Raw genomic sequence first — 27,108 nt, forward strand, 5'->3', positions numbered from 1 at the left:
CACATGCTCGTTCCACCTCACTGAGACCTCACCATACACCACGGCATTATCAACAGACAACCGCAGATTGCTCCCCACCCCGTCCCCCAAATCATTTATGTATACAGAGAACAACAGCGCTCCTATCACACTTCCCTGGGTCACTCCTGACGATACCCTTGTCTCTGATGAACACTCGCTGTCTAGGACAACATATTGTCGTTGTTGTTGTGGTCTCTAGTCCAGAGACTGGATTGATGCAGCTCTCCATGGTACTCTATCCTGTGTAAGCTTCTTCACTCCCAGTACCTACTGCAACCTACATCTTTCCGAATCTGCTTACTTATTCATCTCTTGGTCTCCCTCTACGATTTTTACCCTCCACACTGCCGTCCAATGCTAAATTTGTGATCCCTTGATGCCTCAGAACATGTCCTACCAACTGGTCCCTTCTTCTTGTCAAGTTGTGCCACAAACTCCTCTTCTCCCCAATTCTATTCAATACCTCCTCATTAGTTATGTGATCTACCCATCTAATATTCAGCATTCCTCTGTAGCACCACATTTCGAAAGCTTCTATTCTCTTCTTGTCCAAACTATTTATCGTCCATGTTTCACTTCCATACTTGGCTACACTCCATACAAATACTTTCAGAAATGACTTCCTGACACTTAAATCTATACTCGATGTTAACAAATTTCTCTTCTTCACAAACGCTTTCCCTGCCATTGCCAGTCTACATTTTATATCCTCTCTACTTCGACCATCATCAGTTATTTTGCTCCACAAATAGCAAAACTCATCTACTACTTTAAGCGTCTCATTTCCTAATCTAATACCCTCAACATCAGCCGACTTAATTCGACTTCATTATCCTCAACATACTGGGTCATATTACTTAAGAAGTGTTCGAGCCACCCACATATCTGTGAACATATTCTTCGTTAGCAGCCGGCAATGATGCAAGATGCCAAACGCTTTCCGTAAACCTGGAAACACGGAATCTTCCTGTTGCCCTTCATCTATAGTTCGCAGTATGTCCTCTGAGAAAACGGCAAGTTGAGTTTCGCACGAACGATGTTTACTAAAACCACGCTGATTCGTGGACATAAGAGTCTCGGACTAAAGAAAGTTTATTATATTCGAACTGAGTATATGTTGGAGGATTCTGCAGCAAACATAAGTTAGGGATATTGGTCTGTAATATTGCGGATCCGTTCTTGTACCCTTCTTATATACTGAAGTAACCTGCGCTTTTTCTCAGTCGCTTGCGACTTTGTGCTGGGCGGGAGATTCACGATAAATCCAAGCTAAGTAAGTGGCCAGTGCCGTAGAGTACTCTTTGCAAAATCGGCCGCCGGCCGCTGGTGGCGTAGCGGTTCTAGACGCTTCAGTCCGGAACCGCGCGACCGTTACGGTCGCAGGTTCGAATCCTGCCTCGGGCTTGGGTCTGTGTGATGTCCTTGGGTTAGTTAGGTTTAAGTAGTTCTACATTGTACGGCACTGATGACCTCAGAAGTTAAGTCCCATAGTGCTCAGAGCCATTTGAAACATTTTTTTGAAAATCGGTCCTGGACTGTGCGGCTGGTTCCGGCGGAGGTTCGAGTCCTCCCTCGAGCATGGGTGTGTGTGACTTATTTGCTTTCAAATCCTTCAGCAGTTTCTCTACGGCAGCGGGTTGCTTATTACTATGTGGTCCATACGGTAGCCTGTCAGATACTCAAATGACGGTATGTTTGTCCGATTCGCCTGTGTGAACGATTTCTTGAATGTGAAATTTAAAACTTCGGCTTTCGCTTTGCACACCAGACCGGTCAACAAGGGACTGTATGGAGACCTTAGACCCGCTTAGCGATTTTACGTGAGACCAGAATTCTCTCGGATTCTCTGCCTGTTCTTTTCATACGATATGACAGTGGTAGTTGTTGTATGCTTCACGCATAGATCTTTTCACACAGACGCACGAACCTCTAATAACCTTTGCTTGTCGTCATTTGTGTGGTGTGCATACTGTAAGACGTTCGGTACACACACCATCAGATTATTTGACTTGTCGCTCTAACAAAGTAGGCGAGTGTCAGCAATATGTCTCGTGGTCTTATCGTGGCGTGTTTATATTCTGCTGTTAGGTCAGACGAAAGAAATGCCACTTTCACGCTTAGAGTAGCAAATTGACGGTGACCAACTTTAAACAGAACTTGATTAATTTTCACACACATTTATTAAAATAATAACAAGCATAAAATTACTTAACTTGAATCTGGACGCTATTTATAATTGACAATCTGAAGTTCCTTTGGTCTTGGTACGTTAATCTTATTCTCACATATATCTCTGATACTTGACAAAAGTGTCTATACATTTATCTTCATGGCTATGTACAGGAATATGGTAATCTTATTGGGCACAGACTGAAACTTGACTATAGACTGGTACAGACAAATGTAGAACTCGTACAGACTGTTGCAGACAAATGCAGACTGCCTAATCGGAGGTCTGTACACTCGTTATAATACCTCGCGCGTTCAGGTATCACTGCTCGAGTGTGATCCGCGAGGAGAAAAAGTTCTACATTAGCAGCAATCTCATTGGCTGCGTTAAATATTAATACGCGGATTGGCGGAAGAAGAATTTGGTCCGTCTCTAAGGCAGCGCCATCTTGTAGTGCGGAGACGGACGAGCGCTGCGCCTGCGCTGTTGTGCTTAGCGGGGCGCGCTCTAGTGGGAAAGTTGTGTACGCGCTGACTACGTGGAACTATGTACACAACAATTTCTTCGTTCCGATTTGAACCTAGAGTGCAGCAGCCTCTGCTGCATGAGCATCCGCCGAATTTCGTTACTAAACGATGGTGGTAACACTGGGGTGCCTCTCCAAAAGCCGAGCGAGGTGGCTCAGTGGTTAGCACACTGGACTCACATTCGTGAGGACATCGGTTCAAATGCGCGTCCAGCCATTCTGATTTAGGTTTTCCGTGATTTCCCTAAATCGCTCCAGGCGAGTGCTGGGATGATTCCATTGAAAGGACACGGCCAACGTCCTTTCCCATCCTTCCCTAACCTGATGACACCGATGACTTCGCTATTTGGATCCCTCCCCCAAAAATCAACCAACCAGCCTCTCCAAAACGTAAGAAGAATGAGGCGTCTCTTTAGGCCACCATCATTCTTGCCGTAGATGATCATCTGGTGTACAGCACCATTCGTGAGCAGTATGTTCTTCCCCATCACGCTGGCACACCAGACTAAGCCGTTTCGGTTGTGGCGTTGACGGCCTGCACATCGAACGTTAATTCCCCAGTCCGACTGCCGCTTAGTCTCTGACTAATGGTGCGGGATGACGCGGAATATTGCACGCAGTCCATTACGTGTTCTCGGATGGCGGGCACAGGTGTGAGCCTGCTACCGTGAGCTTAGTGTACAATATGGCGGTCCCCCCTCGTGGTGGTCGATTGGAAACTGGGGTATACCTGCCCCCGCCCGGTTGGCTGTGCGGTCTAACACACGGCTTTCCGGGCGGGAAGGAGCGCCTGGTCCTCGGCACGAATCCGCCCGTCAGATTTGTGTTGAGGTCCGGTGAGCTGCCATCTGCTTCGGCAAATGCGGGCTGGTTCCCCTTATTCCGCCTCAGCTACACAATGTCGGCGATTGCTGCGCAAACAAGTTCTCCACGTACGCATACACCACCATTACTCTACCATGCAAACAGAGGGGTTACACTCGTCTGGTGTGAGACGTTCCCTGGGGGGTCCACCGGGGGCCAAACCGCACAATAACGCTGGGTTCGGTGTGGGGCGGCGGAGGGGTGAAGTGGACTGCGGCAGTCGTCGTGGGGTTGTGGACCACTGCGGCTGCGGCGGGGATGGAGAATCTCTGTCGATTCTAGGTCCCCGGTTAACATAACATAACATAACATGCTTGCCCTCACGTTTATAGATCCACAATGAGATCCCTTCCCTGCTCTGTCAGCTACTGATAACACTGTCTCACACTAGTACACATCTTCGTGTCCATCACTTCTGCTGATGGTTTATTTTCGCTACACAAGCTTTCACTTTAAGTTTGAGGCACTTCTCACTATATCTCTGTCGATTTGTTGTTCCTATATTCTACACTGAAGCGCCAAAGAAACTGGATTAGGTATGCGTATTCTAAAACAGAGATATGTAAACAGGCAGAATACAGCACTGCGGTCGGTAACCCATACATAAATGACGACTTAACTGAAACCCTCAGCTGCCGACAGGTGTTGTTGATATACCTCGATGTGGACAGCTGAAAATGTGTGCCCCGACCGGGACTCGAACCCGGGATCTCCTGCTTACTTGGCAGACGCTCTATCCATCTGAGCCACCGAGGACACAGATAAATAGCGCGACTGCAGGGACTTATCCCTTGCACGCTTCCCGTGAGACTCATATTCCCAACTGTCCACAATTCTACCTATGTAATCTACCTTATATACATTTGCCGGGAAAAAAAAATGGCTCAAATGGCTCTGAGCACTATGGGACTTAACTTCTAAGGTCATCAGTCCCCTAGAACTTAGAACTACTTAAACCTAACTAACCTAAGAACATCACTCACGTCCATACCCGAGGCAGGATTCGAACCTGCGACCGTAGCGGCCGCGCGGTTCCAGACTGTAGCGCCTTTAACCGCTTGGCCACCACGGCCGGCAGTATCTGTTCTTTCGAGAACAGTTACTGTCTTCATATATCCATATACACTCCTGGAAATGGAAAAAAGAACACATTGACACCGGTGTGTCAGACCCACCATACTTGCTCCGGACACTGCGAGAGGGCTGTACAAGCAATGATCACACGCACGGCACAGCGGACACACCAGGAACCGCGGTGTTGGCCGTCGAATGGCGCTAGCTGCGCAGCATTTGTGCACCGCCGCCGTCAGTGTCAGCCAGTTTGCCGTGGCATACGGAGCTCCATCGCAGTCTTTAACACTGGTAGCATGCCGCGACAGCGTGGACGTGAACCGTATGTGCAGTTGACGGACTTTGAGCGAGGGCGTATAGTGGGCATGCGGGAGGCCGGGTGGACGTACCGCCGAATTGCTCAACACGTGGGGCGTGAGGTCTCCACAGTACATCGATGTTGTCGCCAGTGGTCGGCGGAAGGTGCACGTGCCCGTCGACCTGGGACCGGACCGCAGCGACGCACGGATGCACGCCAAGACCGTAGGATCCTACGCAGTGCCGTAGGGGACCGCACCGCCACTTCCCAGCAAATTAGGGACACTGTTGCTCCTGGGGTATCGGCGAGGACCATTCGCAACCGTCTCCATGAAGCTGGGCTACGGTCCCGCACACCGTTAGGCCGTCTTCCGCTCACGCCCCAACATCGTGCAGCCCGCCTCCAGTGGTGTCGCGACAGGCGTGAATGGAGGGACGAATGGAGACGTGTCGTCTTCAGCGATGAGAGTCGCTTCTGCCTTGGTGCCAATGATGGTCGTATGCGTGTTTGGCGCCGTGCAGGTGAGCGCCACAATCAGGACTGCATACGACCGAGGCACACAGGGCCAACACCCGGCATCATGGTGTGGGGAGCGATCTCCTACACTGGCCGTACACCACTGGTGATCGTCGAGGGGACACTGAATAGTGCACGGTACATCCAAACCGTCATCGAACCCATCGTTCTACCATTCCTAGACCGGCAAGGGAACTTGCTGTTCCAACAGGACAATGCACGTCCGCATGTATCCCGTGCCACCCAACGTGCTCTAGAAGGTGTAAGTCAACTACCCTGGCCAGCAAGATCTCCGGATCTGTCCCCCATTGAGCATGTTTGGGACTGGATGAAGCGTCGTCTCACGCGGTCTGCACGTCCAGCACGAACGCTGGTCCAACTGAGGCGCCAGGTGGAAATGGCATGGCAAGCCGTTCCACAGGACTACATCCAGCATCTCTACGATCGTCTCCATGGGAGAATAGCAGCCTGCATTGCTGCGAAAGGTGGATATACACTGTACTAGTGCCGACATTGTGCATGCTCTGTTGCCTGTGTCTATGTGCCTGTGGTTCTGTCAGTGTGATCATGTGATGTATCTGACCCCAGGAATGTGTCAATAAAGTTTCCCCTTCCTGGGACAATGAATTCACGGTGTTCTTATTTCAATTTCCAGGAGTGTATAAGACAACTGTCTAACGCACTTGTTAGATCGGTTACTGCTGCTACAGTGGCAGGTTATCAAGATTTAAGTTAGTTTGAACGTGGTGTTACAGTCGCCGCACGAGCGATGGGACACAGCATCTCCGAGGTAGCGATGAATCGAAGATTTTCCCATACGACCATTTCACGAGTGTACCGTGAATATCGGGAATTCGGTAAAACATCATATCTCCGACATCGCTGCGGTCGGAAAAGATCCTACAAGAACGGGACCAACGACGACTGAAGAGAATCGCTCAACGTGACAGTATTGCAACCTTTCCTCAAATTGCTGCAGATTTCAGTGCTGGGCCATCAACAAGTGTGAATGTGCGAACCATTTAACGAAACAAGCTATTAAACAGAAATAAATTTCTCTACTGAAGTTGATGTATTTACAGATACATCATCTCCGTCTCTTCTGTATGTTCACTGCATGTGGCGGGGTCTACCAAGCACAGTGCAGTCCTTGCGGGCAAACAAAATCTCAATGAACTCAAAAACAAGGTAGTGTTCGGTTAGTTCGGAAGCAAGATCTTACGTGTTGAATTGTCGAAAAACTTTAAAAATTTTTGGGCACAGGGACAGGGCGATATTCACGTTCGAACGTGCTCGAGATTTCTCGATACAGCGTAGGGTCGATATAATATCGACCACTGCTCGAACACTCTTGTGACATTGCACTTGGGCGGCATGATTGCAAGCGATACGCAGGAAACTACTAACAGCCACAACAAGATACACCTCCGCTTAATTAAGCTTATCCATTATGGATATTTTAACACGCGTGACTGTTAATTTAAATACATAAAGCTGCAACCAGTCGCTTTTTTAATAGTTATTTGTTATTTCAGGAACCGCTTTTCGAACCTTTTCAGGATCATCTTCAGATGGTTTTCTAGAAGTTACATCACTATTTGTAGCATAACGGGGTGCTGGCTACGTAACAAGAGGATGGAACATGCTTTTATGTATCGCCATGATAGCTGTCGATATGGATGCAAATTTAAGTTTTCTACTTACTGCGACAGTAACACTACAACACTACCTTGCGGAACGCCAGAAGTCACTTCTGTTTTACTCGATGACTTTCCGTCAGTTACTACGGACTGTGACCTGTCTGGCAGGAAATCACGAATCCAGTCACATAACTGAGACGATATTCCATAGCACGCAATTTCACTGCAAGCCGCTTGTGTGGTACAGTGTCAAAAGCCTTCCGGAAATCCAGAAATACGGAATCAATCTGAAATCCCTTGTCAATAGCACTCAACACTTCATGCGAATAAAGAGCTAGTTGTGTTTCAAGAGAACGATGTTTTCTAAACCCATGTTGACTGTGCGTCAACAGACCGATTTCTTCTGAGTAATTCATAATGTTCGAACTCAATATATGTTCCAAAATCCTGCTGCATATCGACGTTAATGATATAGGTCTGTAATTTAGTGGATTACTCCTACTACCTGTCTTGAATATTGGTGTGACCTGCGCAAATTTCCAGTCTTTGGGTACGGATCTTACTGTCGAGCGAACGGCTAGAAAAAAACCGGACTAGTGCTGGTGAAACAATAAAACGAATGCAATAAGGCTGAAAGTCGCGTGGCCTGTCACGTGACTCTCGCTCCGCCTACTGCTAGAGTTTCATCTGCCTCCTGCACTCAGTCTGCCCGTGGCGTCTGTTTTAAGTAGTTGACGTTTTGTCTGTGCGTCGGAAAATGTTGAGTGTACAGAAAGAACAGCGTGTTAACATCAAATTTTGTTTCAAACTAGGAAAATCTGGAAGTGAAACGTTTGTAATGTTACAACAAGTGTACGGCGATGATTGTTTATCGCGAACACAAGTGTTTGAGTGGTTTAAACGATTTAAACATGGCCGCGAAGACACCAGTGATGACACTCGCACTGACAGACCATTGTCAGCAAAAACTGATGCAAACATTGAAAAAATCGGTAAGCTTGTTCGACAAGATCGCCGTTTAACAATCAGAGCAGTGTCTGAGTTAACAGGCGTTGACAAGGAAAGTGTTAGGCAGATTCTTCATGAAAGTTTCAACATGAACAAAGTGTGTTCAAAAATGGTTCCAAAGTGTCTCACAATTGAACAGAAGGAACGCCGAAGAATGATTTGTTCTGACGTCCTGGAAAACATTGAAAGTGATCCCACCTTCTTACAAAATGTTATTACTTGCGATGAATCGTGGTTTTTTACTTACGATCCCGAAACTAAACGCAAATCGATGCATTGGAAAACTCCTAGTTCTCCACGATAAAAAAAAGCACGAATGTCAAAATCGAAATTCACGGCAATGATGATTGGTTTTTTTTTTTTGACATCAAAGGGATTGTGCACATTGATTGGGTACCAGAGGGACAAACAGTGAATCAGCATTACTACATTAGCGTCCTGGCTACCCTACGTGAGCGAGTACGGAGAAAACGGAACGATTTGTGGAGAAAAAAGTCATGGATCCTTCACCAAGACAATGTCCCAGCTCACAGTGCGTTGTCAGTGAAGGCGTTTTTGGCAAAACACAACATTCCCATCTTAGATCATCCACCCTACTCACCTGATTTGGGCCCCTGTGACTTTTTTCTTTTCCCTAAAGTCAAGTCAGCTTTGAAAGGAACTAGATTTGAGACTGTTGAAGCAGTAAAAGAAAAAGCGACGGAAGTAATGTATGGACTTACCGAAAATGATCTGCAGCATTGGTATGAACAGTGGAAAATTCGTATGGAGCGGTGTGGAGACCGAGGAGGAGAGTACATTGAAGGAGATAACATGAAATTGTAAATAAATGTTTTTTCCAGCATCAGTCCGGTTTTTTTCTAGCCGCACCTCGTATGATTGTTAAGTATGGAGCTACTGCATCAGCATACTCAGGCAGTCTGCACCAGAAGACCTGCTTTTATTGAGTATTCGATTAAGAGTGAACCTGTACAAATTACCGCTCGTGCAAGCCATTAGCTGTGGCGGCAGTCTGCGCCAAAGACGACTTCACAAGAAAATTAATCTTCAGGCACGAAGTCACTTCTCACCTTTCGGGGAAGATCGAATGACCCGACACAAGCGTATTGGAGGCAGAGAATCCACATGCTACAGTGGAACACATTCGGCGTTTTGAGGAAGTTTACGCGTTCTCTGCTGTGTGCGACATGGCAGCCTGTGGATCCTGATTTCCCGCTGAGAGGACTGTCAGTGGTATCGCATACTACTGTTGTGGCGCGCGCGCAACTTGAAACTGACAGCGGAGCCGCGTCGCTGGACAGGTCGTGTTGCGCCAGCTGTTCGTTCTGTCGCTACTCGAGTGGCAACCGCGGTCGCCGAACTCGACACCGCGAGATTTTTTCTTGTGGGTATACATCGAGCATAGCGTTTACGTTCCGCCTGTGCCGCAGGAACTCGAATTCCGGCGAGAGCGCACCGCAAAGCCACCACATAAATCGTAAACAGAAGCCGCGGAGCGCTCGGTGTGACGTCATGCAGATCGGGCCAGGCTTCGCCGAGTCGCTGCGCTGACAGAATCATGGCGCACGCCCTGCCATCTTTCTCAGACGATTTTATGGAATCCATTCTGCAAAAAATCCTTATTTCAATGTTTCTTGTAGCTTTACACATCAGCTTCGCGGTGAAATGCCTCTCACATCATTAGTACTCGTAGCTATTGTGACATTTCACATATGACTACGAATACGAAAACGTTGCAACAAAAAGTAGGAGCTCCTACGATTTTGCGCCTGCTGCATGTTGTTACTGTTGTAGTCTTCAGAGACTGGTTAGATCCAGCTCTCCATGCTACTCTATTCTGTTCAAGCTTCTTCATTTCCCAGTACCTAGTACAGCCTACATCCTTCTGAATCTGTTTAGTGTATTCATCTCTTGGTCTCCCTCTACGATTTTTACCCTCCACGCTGCCCTCCAATACTAAACTGCTGATCCCTTGATGCCTCAGAATATGCCTTACCAACCGATCCATTCTTCTTGTCAGGTTGTGCAACAAACTTTTCTCCCCAATTCTATTCAGTACCACTTCATTAGTTACGTGATCTACCCATCTAATGTTCAGCATTCTTCTCGAGCACCACATTTCCAAAGCTTCTATTCTCTTCTTGTCCAAACTATTTATCGTCCACGTTTCACTCCCATACATGGCTACACTACATACAAATACTTTCAGATACTACTTCCTGACACTTAAATCTATACTCGATGTTAACAAATTTCTGTTCTTCAGAAACGCTTTCCTTGCCATTGCCAGTCTACATTTTATATCCTCTCTACTTCGACCATCATCAGTTATTTTGCTCCCCAAATAGCAAACTCATTTACTACATTAAGCGTCTCATTTCCTAATCTAATTCCCACAGCATCACACTTCTTAATTCGACTACATTCCATTATCCTCGTTTTCTTTTGTTGATGTTCATCTTATATCCTCCTTTCAAGACACTGTCCATTCCGTTCAACTGCTCTTCCAAGTCCTTTGCTGTCTCTGACAGAATTACAATGTCATCAGCGAACCTCAAAGTTTTTATTTCTTCTCCCTGGATTTTAATACCTACTCCAAATTTTTCTTTTGTTTCCTTTACTGCTTGCTCAATATACAGATTGAATAACATCGGGGACAGGCTACAACCATGCCTCACTCCCTTCCCAACCACTGCTTCCCTTTCATGCCCCTAGACTCTTATGACTGCCATCTGGTTTCTGTACAAATTGTAAATAGCCTTTCGCTCCCTGTATTTTACCCCTGCCACCTTTAGAATTTGAAAGAGAGTATTCCAGTCAACATTGTCAAAAGCTTTCTCTAAGTCTACAAATGCTAGAAACGTAGGTTTGCCTTTCCTTAATCTTTCTTCTAAGATAAGTCGTAAGGTCAGTATTGCCTCACGTGTTCCAACATTTCTACGGAATCCAAACTGATCTTCCCCGAGGTCAGCTTCTGCCAGTTTTTCCATTCGTCTGTAAAGAATTCGCGTTAGTATTTTGCAGCCGTGACAACAATGTCTTAATGATGAGAAAAAGCATTTCAGTTGTTACATGCACTTTATCAGTATTAACAAACTAATTATACAACAGCCTACAAAAATGAAGAAGATGGTCGGTATTATTACGAAAGTAGGAATGTCCTAAAAGAGTGTTATGATTAGATATATTTAATTTGTTGAAATGTACCGCTGACAAAGGCAGATCTACTTTCATGACTATGTTTTTCTAACTCCAGCTCACAAGGCACACATGGCTAGCTTGTGCATTCCTGTCGCGCGCATTATCCTCCGCTGCTGACAATACACTGACGATTGTGTCGTGCGACAGATCAATTGTTTATTTTTCTCAATAACAACTATTTTATTCGCGATCACATATTGTCAGTTTGGCAAGCCGTAGGTAAGAAACAAGTATCTGGCATGTGCCTATCATTCCGCCTGAAGGAACGCTCGTCATTATTTAAATACTGCTCAGATCGAGAGAAGGAATAAAATCATTTGGTAAGTTTCCATTCCAGTCGCTCAGTGTTAAAAATACGATAGGTTACGGGGATTCCACCAAAATTCCAACAGAACTGGCAATCTATTTTTGTGTGAGTTGTTAACCTTTTCTCATTCGAAGAAGCATCATCGTTTATGAGTAACGGCCACAATTATCTTGGTGACTGGTTTAATTGTACTTTCTTTCTCACAGTGTAATTTGCCAAACTCATCTCACAGCAGCTATTGGGACAGAATTCCGAAACGGAGTGCCCATTCTTCAGGTTTTCTAGAAACATATTCGTTCACATATCCTAACTCGTCGAATAATTCATCATCATTTACCTGAATCATCGAACATGAATTTACTGTCTCACGAATTTTCTTCTTCGTTAGTACATTATATTTTTCTGTTATTTATACCCGTATAGTTTTGTTTCGTTTTTCTTCTGTCGAGAAAAATGCATACTTTGGTAACTGGTGAGCCATTGTCCGCTGGAATTGTATCATATGCCTCTGCGATGTTTTCAGATCGCAAGAAGGGACAGACGGTAGTGAATAAGGAAGCAAGGAATATTATAAAATCATGTGATTAAGAAGCAAGGCAGTAAAACAAGCTTATCTTCTCGCTGCCTAGTATGCTGGCGTATCTGTACGATCGGTTACAAAAATTTGGAAAGGCATAATCTCCACAGGTGTGATCCCTTTGTGCTCCTGGTAAAAAGCATCCAAGATCTGAAGTACAGATGTCTCACTGTGATTACTTTTCCACAGGTACATAATATACGGTATATCTTCGATCTACAAGTGGTTCCCTTTTCTCCTTTGCCGATTTGAGGCACTCTTTTACCTTCCATGTCGATTTATAAATAGTATTTATGCCGTGTTTGCGCAGTATAACCCTACATTTATAAATAGTATTTATGCCGTGTTTGCGCAGTATAACCCTACAGCTGATTCTGTCAGCTGAGGAATTAGAATTGCTTGAAGAAAAAATCAATAACAGGAAATGTAGTGAGATTGAAACTTCAGTTATTTCTCCAATGTTAATTAATTTAAAAAATGTATGGCAGAAAGGGCCATACCCAACATTTCTTTTTCCGCTCTGTCACTTCACAGAGTATTTGATTCTGTGACACTTTCATGTAACTGGTGAAGTAGCCATTGCTCCTCAGAACGCTTTCCAAGTGTTGCATCTCGCATCTGAGGTGCTGCGGCTAACATATTTGTCTTGCTCGCATTTCAAGCGTATTAATCACGCCTCTTTTCCGGCTCTCATGGTGATTTGACACTTTGTGCAGTAATTGGTCCATGTGAGTCGATACACCCTCTCCCCAGGGGGCTCACGGTTCTTTCGTGAGTTTGTGTGTGGCGCACACAGGGCCCCGAGTTATTGCAGCCCATTTTCCCTTCCATGGCTGCACTTCCTTTACCGTCCCCATCCCTCCCTATCCTCACTCCTTCTCCGCCGGTTCTCCTTCCCCTCTCTGTGTTCGTCGACATTGCTGTCCACCTGGTTCCTTCCGTCGCTTGCAATTTTGTTCCTCCTGCCTGTTCTCTTTCATCCTTTTTGGCATTTATGCCCCTGCTTGAGGTCTGACCTCCACTTCTAAATCTGTTTTTAATGTGAGCCATTTGGGGAAGAACTCACTCCCTAGCATCTACCGTGTGGATTCCTCTCACTCCTTCCTTCCCCTCTTCCTTCCCTGCTGTAGAGCAACAGCAGGTGTAGTCAGTCTGTGTGGTGGGGCTGTTATGACTCATCTGGCTGAGTACCCTTACAACACAGGCATCACACTACTGATACCTGAGCTGTGCCCTCCCCATCTTTGCCAAGGAATGGTTGCTTGTCTTTCTGGAGCATCGGAATTCCTGGCATCGGCTGCTGTACCAGACGACCCTTGCTGGGTGGCACCCGTGGGGAGAGACCTTGATTGGAGTGGGTGCTATCAGGGCAGTCTCTGTCCATTCTCAAATGGCCATCTCCCCAAATGGTAAACGATCATTGAAGGCTGCTTTGTATGATCCGGCAGCCTTCACTTCCTTGGCTACACCCTGGGAGGAGGGAAAGGCTCCCCATCTTGGGATGAAACCCTTTCCCCACTACCTCGTCTGTACTAGGATGGACGGGGACACTTTCATCGCCACAAAGCCATTGTTTTTTTTTTTGTGGAGAATATCGAGGACAAGCTTGGCAAAGTGGAGTCTCTCAGTAAGAAGCGATTGGGCTCCCTGTTGATCAAAGCTGCTTCTGCCACCCAGCCTCCCAGTCCTTCTGATCGTCTTGGCAATGTCCCACTGTCTACTACCCCTCACCAGTCTCTGAATATGGTCCATGCAGTGATTTTTCCTTGGGACCTCATCCTGCAAACTGACGAGGAATTCCAGGCTAATCTGGAGTGATGCAGCATTCATTTTTTCGACATGTGCAGAAGGGTTGTAAAGACAACTGCACTCCCAAAGAAGGTGAAGGTTGTGTGCTACAGATGTGACATGAAGTCGTAGGCTACATTCAACCTCCCACGAGGTGCTTTTGCTGCTTGCATTTTGAGCATATGTCTTCCACTGTATGGTAGGCCCTCTGTGCGGTGACTGGACACCCACTCCGTGAGGGAAGCCCTTGTATTCCTCCATCTGTGTGTGCACGCATCAGTTGTCATGACCACCACTGTCCTCACTCACCAGATTGCCCAGCTTACAAGAGAGAAAAGATCAAATAGCCTATCTTATGCTGGGACTTGCCAAAAATATAACAGACTCTTCTTTGTCACTTTCTTCAACTTTGTCTCTGCCACATCGACTGTTTCTCACGACCACTGACCATGTGGCATGACCTCTCCTCAGCTTCTTTATGTCTATCCTGGACTCTTGCTACATGATAATCCAGTGGAATTGCAGCGGTATTATTGTCACCCGGAAATACAACGCCTTGTTTTCTCCTATTCTGCACTTTGTCTTGCTCTTTAAGAAATGCATTTCCATGATGACCAGTACCCAGTGTTTTGTGGTTATTGGGCTTTCTGTCAGAACCGTGCTAGCCCCAGGATAGCATCTGAATGGGTCTGCACTTTGGTTCGCGCCGATATCGTTAGTGACTGGGATCCCCTTCATACCAACCTAGAAGCAATAGTGGTTAGAGTGCAAACCCTCCAGGTAGGCCACTTCCTATTGCTAAACTGTCTACCTTAACACAGCGCCTCCCACACCTGTATCTCCTCCTCAGAGACTTCAGTGCTCACCAACCCCTCTGGAGAGTGCCACATCGACTGGTAAGGGTCTTCTAATTGACCAACATATTACAGACTTTGATTAGTGTCTCCTCAATGACGATTCCCATATCCAGTTCAGGGCCACTCGTGGCACCGTTACTGCTATCGATCTCGAAATCTCCTCCCCTGCTCTATTGGCTTCCCTACATTGGTCACCCCATGATAATCTTTGTAACTGTACTTTCCGGCGATTCTATCGTTTTCCTGCCGCCGACAGGCAGACAGGTACCCACGTTGGGCATTCCACAGAGCCAATTGGCGTTTATAGTCATTGCTGTGCACTTCGACACCTCTCTCTCGACTTGTGTTGGTGCAGTCATGCAGAGCATCTCTGCCACTATTCTTCTTGCTACTGCCACTGGTCCTCCTCGTCGTTGACCGGTACTGTGGAGGACGAAGGATGTAGCAGTCACTGTCGAGGACTGCTGACAAGCACTGCAGCGATTTAAACAATACTTTTCACAGACCAGCCTCCTCGCTTTTAAGTGTTTCTGTGTTAAGGCTCGATACTTGATTGAGTAGAGTAAAAATGAATGCTGGGAGCACTATGTCTCCTCCCTGGGGACTTTTGTCTCTTCCTCGCAAGTTTGTTCCAAGCCATATAGCCTTCTGGGCCGCCAGAATCTTATCCTGCAAGGCGCTCTGCATACTGAGCCATTGCTCCTTGCAGAACACCTTGTGAAACACTGTGCTACAGCATTGGCGTCCTTCTCCTGTCCTACTACCTTTCTCTGTCAGAAATGCTGAGTTGAACAGACCCCCCCTCCCCCTCTATTTCAACCTCCCACCAAGCTGAACCCTATAACACCCTTCACCTGAATAGTAGTTCTTATGGGCTCTTACCTCTTCACATGACATGGCCCCAGGCCTGGATTCCAGCCACAACCAGATGATCCAACACTTGGACATTACTCAGAGGAAACATCTACTCTGGGTCCTCAACCACATTTGGGTTACGGATGCCTTTCTCTGCAATGGCGAGACAGTGTAGTTATCTCTGTCTTTAAGCCCGGGAGGAGCCCAATATCTCTCGACAGCTACTTTCCGATCATTCTGACGAATGTACTCGTACTTTGTAAACCGCTTGAGGGGATGGTTAGCTTCTGATTATGTTGGGTACTCGAATCATGAGGCCTTTTGACCGTATATCAGTGTGGCTTCTGGAAGGACGATCTCCATCTGACCATTTACTGAGCTTGGAAACAGCAATCCGAGAGGCTCTTACTAACTGCCACTGGTAACGTTCTTCTTTGACCTACATGAGGCACACAACATGGCGCCGTCACATTTTATTTACCCTCCATGACTGGGCCTTTCGTGGACCCCTTCCAGCTTCTATCCGCTAGTTTTTATCCCACCAGCTCTTCCAGGTTAGAGTTGGCACTTCACTCAGCACTCTCGGATTCAGGGGAATGGTATACCACAGGGTTCTGTGTTAAGTGCCACACTCTTCCTCATAGCCATCAATATGCTTGTAATTTCTGTTGGGCCTCTGGCTACCCCGGCGTTTTATGTCGCCGATTTTTGCATCTGGCGCCCGCAGCTCGTGGTCGTGCGGTAGCGTTCTCGCTTCCCACGCCCGGGTTCCCGGGTTCGATTCCCGGCGGGGTCAGGGATTTTCTCTGCCTCGTGATGGCTGGGTGTTGTGTGATGTCCTTAGGTTAGTTAGGTTTAAGTAGTTCTAAGTTCTAGGGGACTGATGACCATAGATGTTAAGTCCCATAGTGCTCAGAGCCTCTGTGTGGGCCATCTACCATGGCTTCAACTTTTCTCCCTCCAGAACGTGGGTTATGCATTTTTGTCGTCAGCCCCGTTCTAGAACTTCATTTAGGCGACCAGTTCTAAGATGTTGTAGCACAGGCCTGTTTTCTGGACCTTATTTTTGATAAAAGGTGACACAGCTGCCCCATGTTCACCACATGAAGACTACAAGCTTGTGCAAGCTTAATGCTCTGCACTTCCTGGCCCACACTTCTTGGGATGCAGTTATGCTACTCTTCTCCGTCTTTATTGTGCTGTGGTCTTGTCCAAAGTAGATTACGATAGTCAGGTGTATGGTTCAGTGGCTCCTTCCATTCTGAAAATACTTGACTCTGTTTACCATTGTGGATTGTGTCTGACTATTGGTGCCTTTCGCACTAATCCTGTTGACAGCCTCCTCATAGAAGTGAGGATTCCTCCTCTACACAGCCAACTTCTGGTTTCTTATACAATTACCAGTCGCCAGTTCCCTGATCATCCCATGTACCCTGTCCTCTTTGCGAACGAGGGATGTCACCCTTCTGATAACTGCCCATGTATGGGATTGCTGGCCGGTTAGAATGCATCTCACTTCCCTCTGTCAGGGCCGGCCGCTGTGGTCGAGCAGTTCTAGGCGCTTCAGTCCGAAACCACGCGGCTGCTACAGTCGCAGGTTCGAATCCTACCTCGGGCACGGATGTGTGTAATGTCCTTAGGTTAGTTAGGTTTAAGTAGTTCTAAGTTCTAGGGGACTGATGACAGATGTTAAGTCCCATAGTGCTCAGAGCCATTTGAACTATTTTGAACGTCAGGATATCCATCTCGACTCACTGCAATGTGTGTGTTTCCTCCCACACGCCTCCTTGGGTAGTGCCTAGACCACAGATTAGGATTGACCTATTCCAGGGCCCTAAGATCTCTGTTGCCTCTATGGTCTTCTGGCGTCTTGTACACTCCTGGAAATGGAAAAAAGAACACATTGACACCGGTGTGTCAGACCCACCATACTTGCTCCGGACACTGCGAGAGGACTGTACAAGCAATAATCACACGTACGGCACAGCGGACACACCAGGAACCGCGGTGTTGGCCGTCGAATGGCGCTAGCTGCGCAGCATTTGTGCACCGCCGCCGTCAGTGTCAGCCAGTTTGCCGTGGCATACGGAGCTCCATCGCAGTCTTTAACACTGGTAGCATGCCGCGACAGCGTGGACGTGAACCGTATGTGCAGTTGACGGACTTTGAGCGAGGGCGTATAGTGGGCATGCGGGAGGCCGGGTGGACGTACCGCCGAATTGCTCAACAGGTGGGGCGTGAGGTCTCCACAGTACATCGATGTTGTCGCCAGTGGTCGGCGGAAGGTGCACGTGCCCGTCGACCTGGGACCGGACCGCAGCGACGCACGGATGCACGCCAAGACCGTAGGATCCTACGCAGTGCCGTAGGGGACCGCACCGCCACTTCCCAGCAAATTAGGGACACTGTTGCTCCTGGGGTATCGGCGAGGACCATTCGCAACCGTCTCCATGAAGCTGGGCTACGGTCCCGCACACCGTTAGGCCGTCTTCCGCTCACGCCCCAACATCGTGCAGCCCGCCTCCAGTGGTGTCGCGACAGGCGTGAATGGAGGGACGAATGGAGACGTGTCGTCTTCAGCGATGAGAGTCGCTTCTGCCTTGGTGCCAATGATGGTCGTATGCGTGTTTGGCGCCGTGCAGGTGAGCGCCACAATCAGGACTGCATACGACCGAGGCCCACAGGGCCAACACCCGGCATCATGGTGTGGGGAGCGATCTCCTACACTGGCCGTACACCACTGGTGATCGTCGAGGGGACACTGAATAGTGCACGGTACATCCAAACCGTCATCGAACCCATCGTTCTACCATTCCTAGACCGGCAAGGGAACTTGCTGTTCCAACAGGACAATGCACGTCCGCATGTATCCCGTGCCACCCAACGTGCTCTAGAAGGTGTAAGTCAACTACCCTGGCCAGCAAGATCTCCGGATCCGTCCCCCATTGAGCATGTTTGGGACTGGATGAAGCGTCGTCTCACGCGGTCTGCACGTCCAGCACGAACGCTGGTCCAACTGAGGCGCCAGGTGGAAATGGCATGGCAAGCCGTTCCACAGGACTACATCCAGCATCTCTACGATCGTCTCCATGGGAGAATAGCAGCCTGCATTGCTGCGAAAGGTGGATATACACTGTACTAGTGCCGACATTGTGCATGCTCTGTTGCCTGTGTCTATGTGCCTGTGGTTCTGTCAGTGTGATCATGTGATGTATCTGACCCCAGGAATGTGTCAATAAAGTTTCCCCTTCCTGGGACAATGAATTCACGGTGTTCTTATTTCAATTTCCAGGAGTGTATATTCCACCCTTGCAGCGTTCCAGGGTGCTACCATCTTCTACATTGATGGTTCTAAGACGATAGGTAAGGCGAGGTACGCTTTCACGTCTCCTACTGCCTTAGAACACCATTTATTGCTGGGATCATCTAGTGCGTTACAGTGGAGCTGTTAGCAATTAACAGGGCTCTCCATTTCGTTACTCAGACTTCCTTCCAGTGTTTTGATATGTACCGATTCAATGACCAGCTTGCAGGCTATCGACCATTGCTGCTCTCGTCACCCTTTGGTCTCTGCTATCCATGACCTTCTCTGTGCCCTTGGCTATCCCCCCCTGCACAGTTGTCTCTCTCTTGGTTCCGAGTAATGTCGGCATCCCAGATAATGAACTGGCTGACTGTTTGACTAGAGAAGCAGATACTTGCCCTCCACACCCTTTCAAGATTCTAGCTGCGAATTTGCGGATCTATGTCAGATCTCTCTTTGACCAAAACTGGAATGACATGTGGCGTGCTGCTGAGCTCAGTAATAAACTCTGTGGAATCAATGACACTACTGCGGTGTGGTGCTGTTCCTTGTGCTCCTCTCTGAAGGAGACTACTGACTTATGTGATCTACACGTTGATCACACCAGGCTCACCCATTGTTTTCTTTTTTTATAACGAACCACCCGCACACTATGGTTGTGGAGCCAGACTGGCGATATCCCATATATTGATGTAATGTCCCCTTCGTTTGGCTCTTTGTGCTAAGTACGAAGTTCCAGATTCCTTAATTTTAATATTAGTAGATGATTCACGGATTTAAGAAATTTTAACATTGTGCAGCCCTGTCAGCAACTGTGATAACTGAACATGTAACACGTCAGCCTCAGTTGAAAATAGAAATTTTGCAACTGAACCTGACGTGTTACATGTTTCATTCACAGATGGTTGAACTGGTCATCAGTTTGCTCCTTGAAAGTGGTTATTATTTTTGGATATAATACTTTGCTTTACTCCTCGAGCAAGGGTGGGGTGGCTGTCGTTGGGACCTTGGGACCTCTCTGCATGTTTTCTCAGTCTGAAATACATGACCAACCACTCCCCTGTGCAAAGAGCGCTCTTTTACCCCTCTGTTTTTCCATTTTTTTAAAAGGTTTAGTATACCCATTTATGCCTTCTGCTGTGTGCGTTTTAATTTCCTCGTTTTAAGGTTTGACTCCTGTGACTGGATCCATCCAATTTTAGCAGCCCTCTCTCTCTTCTGCGAGTAACTTTTGAATCACGAAACTGATGACTTCGCCTTTTAGTCCCATAAACTCCCTCAATTAATCAATCAATCAATATATCCTGTATGCCAGGCTTTAACCATCCCTCGCGACTAGCACATCTAGAAAGGATGACTGTTGGTTCTTTTGTACCCCTGTGGTAAGTTTAATGTCGGCATAGAGGGTGTTCAGGTGGATTAGGAAGTTACGAACTTTTCCTCACCATGACTCCACACAGCGAAAGTATCTTCGACATACCTGTATCATACTTTAGGTTTACAAGTTACCAAATTCAGCGCCAATGCTTCGAAATGTTTCATGAGGAAGTTGGTCACCACTGGACTAAGTGAACTACCCATGGCGACGCATACCAGCTGTTCATAGAAGTTTCCATTCCACACGAAATGGTTTCTGATACATCAAAGAGCTTGGTGATGTCATGTGGGTAAATGGATCCTATGTACTAGAGAGAGTCACTGAGTGGCGCCACTTTGGTAAACAAAGAGACAACATCAAAGCCGACTAGCATGTTGTTTGGTCCAAGTTTTAGTTCCTTCAGCTTCTCAATGAAATCTCCTGAGTCCTTTACATATGTGTCAGTCTTTCCCACATGCGGCTGGAGCAGAGGGGCCAAATGTCTGGCCAGTTTATACGTCGTTGAGCCAGGATCAGTTGGTCTTAACGGAACATTATTCTTAGCGATCTTTGGTAATATGTAGAGCCAAGGTGATAGGACTTCTGTGTTGCACTGCTTCCTCTGTATGCCGGCCGAGACAAGAAGATGCCTTGATTAACCAATTCGTATTCCATATGACCTGCTGCATACTGTCCATAAACTTCGTTCAGTAGTGGGTCATTGCCAACCTTAGAGATCCAACACTGTCAGAGCATGCTTAATTTAATTTCATATTCGTCACTATTGATAAGTATCACACTTGAGCACAAACGTTCATATCATGTGCATCCACGAAATACAGTGTGTTTGAAAAAGAACACCCTAGTTTTAATATGTCCTAGAATCTGCACAAAGTGACATACAATATTCTAGTTTGTGATGTTTGATTCATCAACTCTCCAACTTTGACTCCCCTGCAGTTGGCAGGTCTGCTTGAACTCGAGACGGCACCACTGTTGTTTTTTTTCTCTGCCCCCTCAGTTAGTCCAGGCGTGCATGCAGTGCAGTGCAGAGCAACTCAGCAACAATGTGGACTCCGCAACAGAAAGCCCAGAGTGTTACTCTTCTTGTGAAAACTGAGTCAGTTAAACAGTGCAACAAAATTTTAGACGTCAGTATGGTGGTGAACCACCTACAGCAAAAATTATCCGTCGTTGGCTAAAGTCTTTCAGGGAAACCGATAGTGTTTTAAAAGCAAAATCACCAGGTAGACCCGGGACTTCTGAAGATGTTGTTGAACAGACTTCCGTTTCCTGTGTTCTGAGCCCGAAGAAGCCATTGGCCAGACGTAGTCTACAATTACTAAAGTGGCCTAAAGATACTGTGTATGATGTTGTGTGTAAAAGATTTAAGTTACATGCCTACAAACTGCAACTGTTACGCGAAATAAAACCTACTGCTAAAATCGAAAGGTATGATCGTCATAACTGCAAAATTGGGGGGGGGGGGGGGGGGCAGAGCATCCACATGAAGTTATTCAGCATCAACGTGACTCTCCCAAAGTTACTGTCTGGCGCGGTTTGCGGGAACATCGTGTGTAGATTAGATTAGATTAGTTTTTCGTTCCATAGATCCGTGCTGAGGAGATCCTCGTGGATGTGGAATGTGTCACATTTTTTTAAGAAAAAAAACTGAAATAACAAAACTAATACTATGAGTATATACAATACATCATTTGTTTCTATCAAAAAAGTCGTCAATGGAGTAGAAGGAGTTGGCTACTAGTAAGTCTTTCAGGCTCCTTTTAAACTGATCTTTATTTGTAACAAATTTTTTTTTATGTTTGCTGGAAAATTATTCAAGATGAGTGTTCCTGAGTAGTAGACACCTTTTTGAACTAAAGTAAGTGCTTTTAAGTCCTTGTGCAGATCATTTTTGTTCCTGGTACTGTCTGTATGAACCGAGCTGTTTGTTGGAAAAAGAGATATATTATTTAGGACCAATTTCATTAAGGAGTAAATATACTGACAGGCAGTAGTTAGTATACCCAGTTCTTTGAAGAGGTTTCTACAGGACGTCCGTGAATTTACTCCACGAATAATACGTATTACACGCTTTTGGCCTCTGAAAACTTTTGTTTAGCTTGAAGAGTTACTCCAAAATATTATACCATATGACATTATGGAATGAAAGTAGGCAAAGTGTGCACGCTTTTTCATTTATATGTCGTCTGTGTCCGCTAACACTCGAATTGCAAATACAGATTTGTTAAGGCATTTCTGCAGTTCTGTGGTGTGCTCCTCCCAACTGAATGTATTATCAAGTTGTAATCCCAGGAATTTAAGACTGTCAACCTCTTCTATCTGCTCTGCTTCATACTTTTGCATATGCTGGGTGGAAACCTCTTACAGGTTCTGAATTGCATATACTGAGTCTTTTCGAAGTTTAATGTCAGTGAGTTGGCTTTAAACCATTTATTAATATCCATGAAAATATCATTAGCAGATCTTTCTAGAACTACACTCGACATACTATTTATTGCAATACTTGTGACATCTGCAAACAAAACGAACTCTGCTTCTGGTAGTGTAACTGATGAGAGATCATTAATGTACACAAGAAAAAGCAGTGGCCCTACATGGATCCTTGTGGGACACCACATGTAATTACTTCCCATTCTGATGGTGACTGATGACTTAATTCACTAGTCCCTTGCACTGACACCCTTTGTTTCCTGTTAGCGAGGTATGATTTGAACCATTTTGCAGCACTGCCTGTGACACCATAGAATTCTAATTTATTTAAAAGGATGTTGTCGTTCACACAATCAAATGCCTTCAACAAATCACAGAAAATACCTGCTGCTAGTAATTTGTTATTTAATGAATTAAGTACTTTTCACTGTAGGTGTAAATAGCCTTCTCTTTATCCCCTTTCTTGAATAGAGGTTTAACATCTGCATATTTTAGCCCATCAGGAAATGTCCCAGTTATAATTGACTGGTTACACAAGTAACTCAGAATTGTACTAAACTCACAAGAACATGCCTTAATTAACTTTCTTGATATTTCAGTGTAACCACTAGAATGCTTTGGTTTTAAAGATTTTAGTATGAAAGTTATTTCTTTTGGTGAAGTAAGTGACATATTCATGTACCTGAAGCTATTTGTAAAGGCTAGTTACAAATATTCTAGGGCATTATTTACTGATCCTGACAATCCCATTCTATCAGTAACGGATATAAAGTACTTGTTAAATAGATTTGACACACTATGCCCATCGATTACTAACTAATAACAAGCATAAAAATTACTTAGCTTGGTTCTGGATGCTATTTATAATTGACAATCTGAAGTTCCTTTGGTCTTGGTACGTTAATCTTATTCTCACATATACCTCTGATACTTGACAAAAGTGTCTGTACATTTATCTTCATGGCTATGTACAGGAATATGGTAATCTTATTACGCGCAGACTGAAACTTGACTATAGACTGGTACAGACAAATGTAGAACTCGTACAGACTGGTACAGACTGATGCAGACAAATGCAGACTGACTAATCGGAGGTCTGTACACTCGTTATAATACCGCGCGCGTTCATGTATCACTGCGCGAGTGTGATCCGCGAGGAGAAAAGGTTCTAGGTTCTACGTTAGCAGCAATCTCATTGGCTGTGTGCTTAGCGGGGCGTGCTCTAGTGGGAAAGTTGTGTACGCACTGACTACGCGGAACTATGTACACAACAATTTTACATTTAATAATTGATCACACATGTTGTACAATTTTCAGTTTAGCACATAGTTTCTTTAAATGTTAAAAATATTCACCATTGGCGTCTATATACATAACAGAATGACGAGCCATCGCCATAACTACGTCAGTCAGTGTTACAGTGGAGATTTCTGCAAAAAAAAAAAAAAAAAAAAAAAAAAAAAAAAAAAAAAAAAAAAAAAGAAATGGTTCAAATGGCTCTGAGCACTATGGGACTCAACATCTTAGGTCATCAGTCCCCTAGAACTTAGAACTACTTAAACCTAACTAACCTAAGGACATCACACACACCCATGCCCGAGGCAGGATTCGAACCTGCGACCGTAGCAGTCCCGCGGTTCAGGACTGCAGCGCCAGAACCGCTAGACCACCGCGGCCGGCTGAGATTGCTGCACGTGTCACTGTAATCTGCTGGCGAAGTCCGTCCAGCATGCATGGCTTACCTCGACAGACGTTATCTTTCACAGCTCCCCACAAGTAAAAGTCCACAGGTGTTAGATCTGGCGATCGTGGAGGGAACTCTTCATCCAATCTGAAGCCCTGGAAAATTGTCATCCGGGATAGCTCGTATGGGTAGGTGGTAGTGTGGTGGCGCCCCGTCCTGTTGGTAGAAGACCTCTTCGTCAGCTCCATAAAATGCACGAGTACCTAGCAAAATTGGTGTGTGTAACATTTCCAGGTACACTTCTCCAGCAACAGTAGCACCAAAGAAAAAGTGTTCTACTAAGCCCCTAGATGATAGTCCACAACACAAATGAACCCCTGGTAGATTGACCGCTTTATCCACATAAACTTGCGGATATTCCGGTGCACAGTACACACTATTACGCAGATTCACGGTTCCATTAAGTTTAAATTGTGGCTCATCACTCCACACTACCATCCTCACAAATTGTTCGTCATCAGTTACCATTTGCTGTTACCATTCGCAAAATTGCATTCGGCGATCAGGATCGTCATCATTAATCGCGTCCAGTAATCGTGGAATGTAAACTTTCCACGCCGGAAATGCATCTCACTTCCCTCTGTCAGGGCCGGCCGCTGTGGCCGAGCGGTTCTAGGCGCTTCAGTCTGGAACCGTGCGACCACTACGGTCGCAGGTTCGAATCCTGCATCGGGCATGGATGTGTGTGATGTCCTTAGGTTAGTTAGGTTTAATTAGTTCTAAGTTCTAGGGGACTGATGACCTCAGATGTTAAGTCCCATAGTGTTCAGAGCCATTTGAACCGTTTGAAACTTTCCACTCTGCAGCTTTCATAATTCTTCGTACACTTGTACTGCTAACCCCCACTTCACGTGCACATTTCTTAGCAGACTTCTGTGGAGAATTAACAAACTTTTGCAACACGAGAGCCGACGAAGTAGAACTTGTAGCTGTACGTTGTCTTCCTGATATTCCTTTGTGAATATTACAAATCGTTCGGTGCAATTCAAACTTGTCAATGGTGCGTTGGTGGGTTGGCAGTTCTGTTTCAAAGTCCCGCCTCCACTGACGTGATACAACGGTATTATCAAACTTGAAAAACCACTTCACAATACATTTTCGTTGCTCGAATGTCATGCGTGCTCCAGCCATCTTGTTTTCTCAATACGGAGATTAAAGTACTAACATCTGTTGAACAAAAGACCGTACTACAAGACACTCGTAACTCAAATCGAACTGCAATATCGATATGTCGATAGAGCCTGGCAAAGAGTGTATACATTTTTCTGGCAGACTGTATGTTAGCACAGGGTGATGAAGGGTAACCAGATTTATAAAGGGTGTCCCATAGAGAATGCAATTTTTAAATTGAGCGCCTCTTTCAGTTTCTTAGATTGCCAGGCCTGAAATTTAATCGACTGTCATCTGTTGACATTGCGATTACCGATTGTCATTGTCAGTTGGCATTTGTGTGTATTGTTGTCAGCTACAGTGGAGCGTTACACGATGGATCAACGCACCTAGATTTTGAATGTGCAATTAAAGTACCGGGAATGCTATGCAGCGACTGATCGAAGACTTCGTGCAATTTTCGTGAGGCGAAATGCGTCAACAATGTAGAGACTATATCCGTGCATTATAAGAATAAATATGATGTAAGCATTACGCCATGTATTCTTCCACGTTAGTCTGAATCTCGTTGGATTTCGTTTCACGTGGCTCTAAGCACTATGGGACTTAACTGCTGAGGTCATCAGTCCCCTAGAACTAGAACTACTTAAGCCTAACTAACCGAAGGACATCACACACATCCATGCCCGAGGCAGGATTCGAACCTGCGTCCGTAGCGGTCGCGCGGTTCAGACTGTAAGCCTAGAACCGCTCGACCACAACGGCCGGCGCTTAATGAAGTGTTAACGATACAGCATGTAGCATATTTGGAAAGTCAGCAGTTGACAGTGGGTCTGAATGTGGCAGGGCCATCATCATCATCAAGTAATAATTCTCCTGTTACATTTACGACTTATAAAGACAGTGATAACACAACTCAAGAAGTTGCGTTTGATGAGATCTGTAATGTAATTGACAAAAAATAACATTTGGAAAAGATGCTTATTTTACGATGTTTTTCATTTACTTACCTTTACATAAGCGTTCAGTACTTCCACCAGAGTTCCACATACTTCAGGTACTATTTGAGATATTGCTTGCTTCGGAATGTGAAATAAATACGCAAGGCTCTGAAATGAATCTCCTGTTGCCAGAAAACGAAGAGAATTGCTAGATTGTTCTTGGCATAGATCACGAAACCTTAACGTTTATTAATCTAAGTTAAATTAATGTTCAATGTTTCAAATTAACAACGTCAGTTTATTGACAAGAATTATTAATAAATAGGTTCACTCATACACTCTCATTCAAAGAAGTTCTTTAATTAGATGTCAAAGTAGGATTCCCGCTAGCATCAGAGATGTTAGATACTACCCTGTCACTTTCGGTAAATAAGTTATTTCTATTTAATATCCGCAAACAGTCATTAACTATGATCACTAGTCGCGTGAAGTTAAAGTT

At 45.7% G+C, this 27,108-nt stretch overlaps 1 protein-coding gene and 1 non-coding gene across 2 annotated transcripts in view; one reads left to right on the forward strand and one right to left on the reverse strand.

Annotated features, from left to right (window-relative positions):
- Positions 1-27,108, forward strand: part of LOC124552275 (ras-related protein Rab-8A) — a 238,328-nt gene that overhangs the window by 120,568 nt on the left and 90,652 nt on the right. The gene's annotated exons all lie outside the window — the stretch shown is intronic.
- Positions 4,264-4,337, reverse strand: Trnat-agu. The gene has a single exon. It is a non-coding gene; the product is annotated as a tRNA-Thr (tRNA).

Source organism: Schistocerca americana, chromosome 10, assembly GCF_021461395.2.
Source record: "Schistocerca americana isolate TAMUIC-IGC-003095 chromosome 10, iqSchAmer2.1, whole genome shotgun sequence".
Classification (NCBI taxonomy): Eukaryota; Metazoa; Arthropoda; class Insecta; order Orthoptera; family Acrididae; genus Schistocerca; species Schistocerca americana.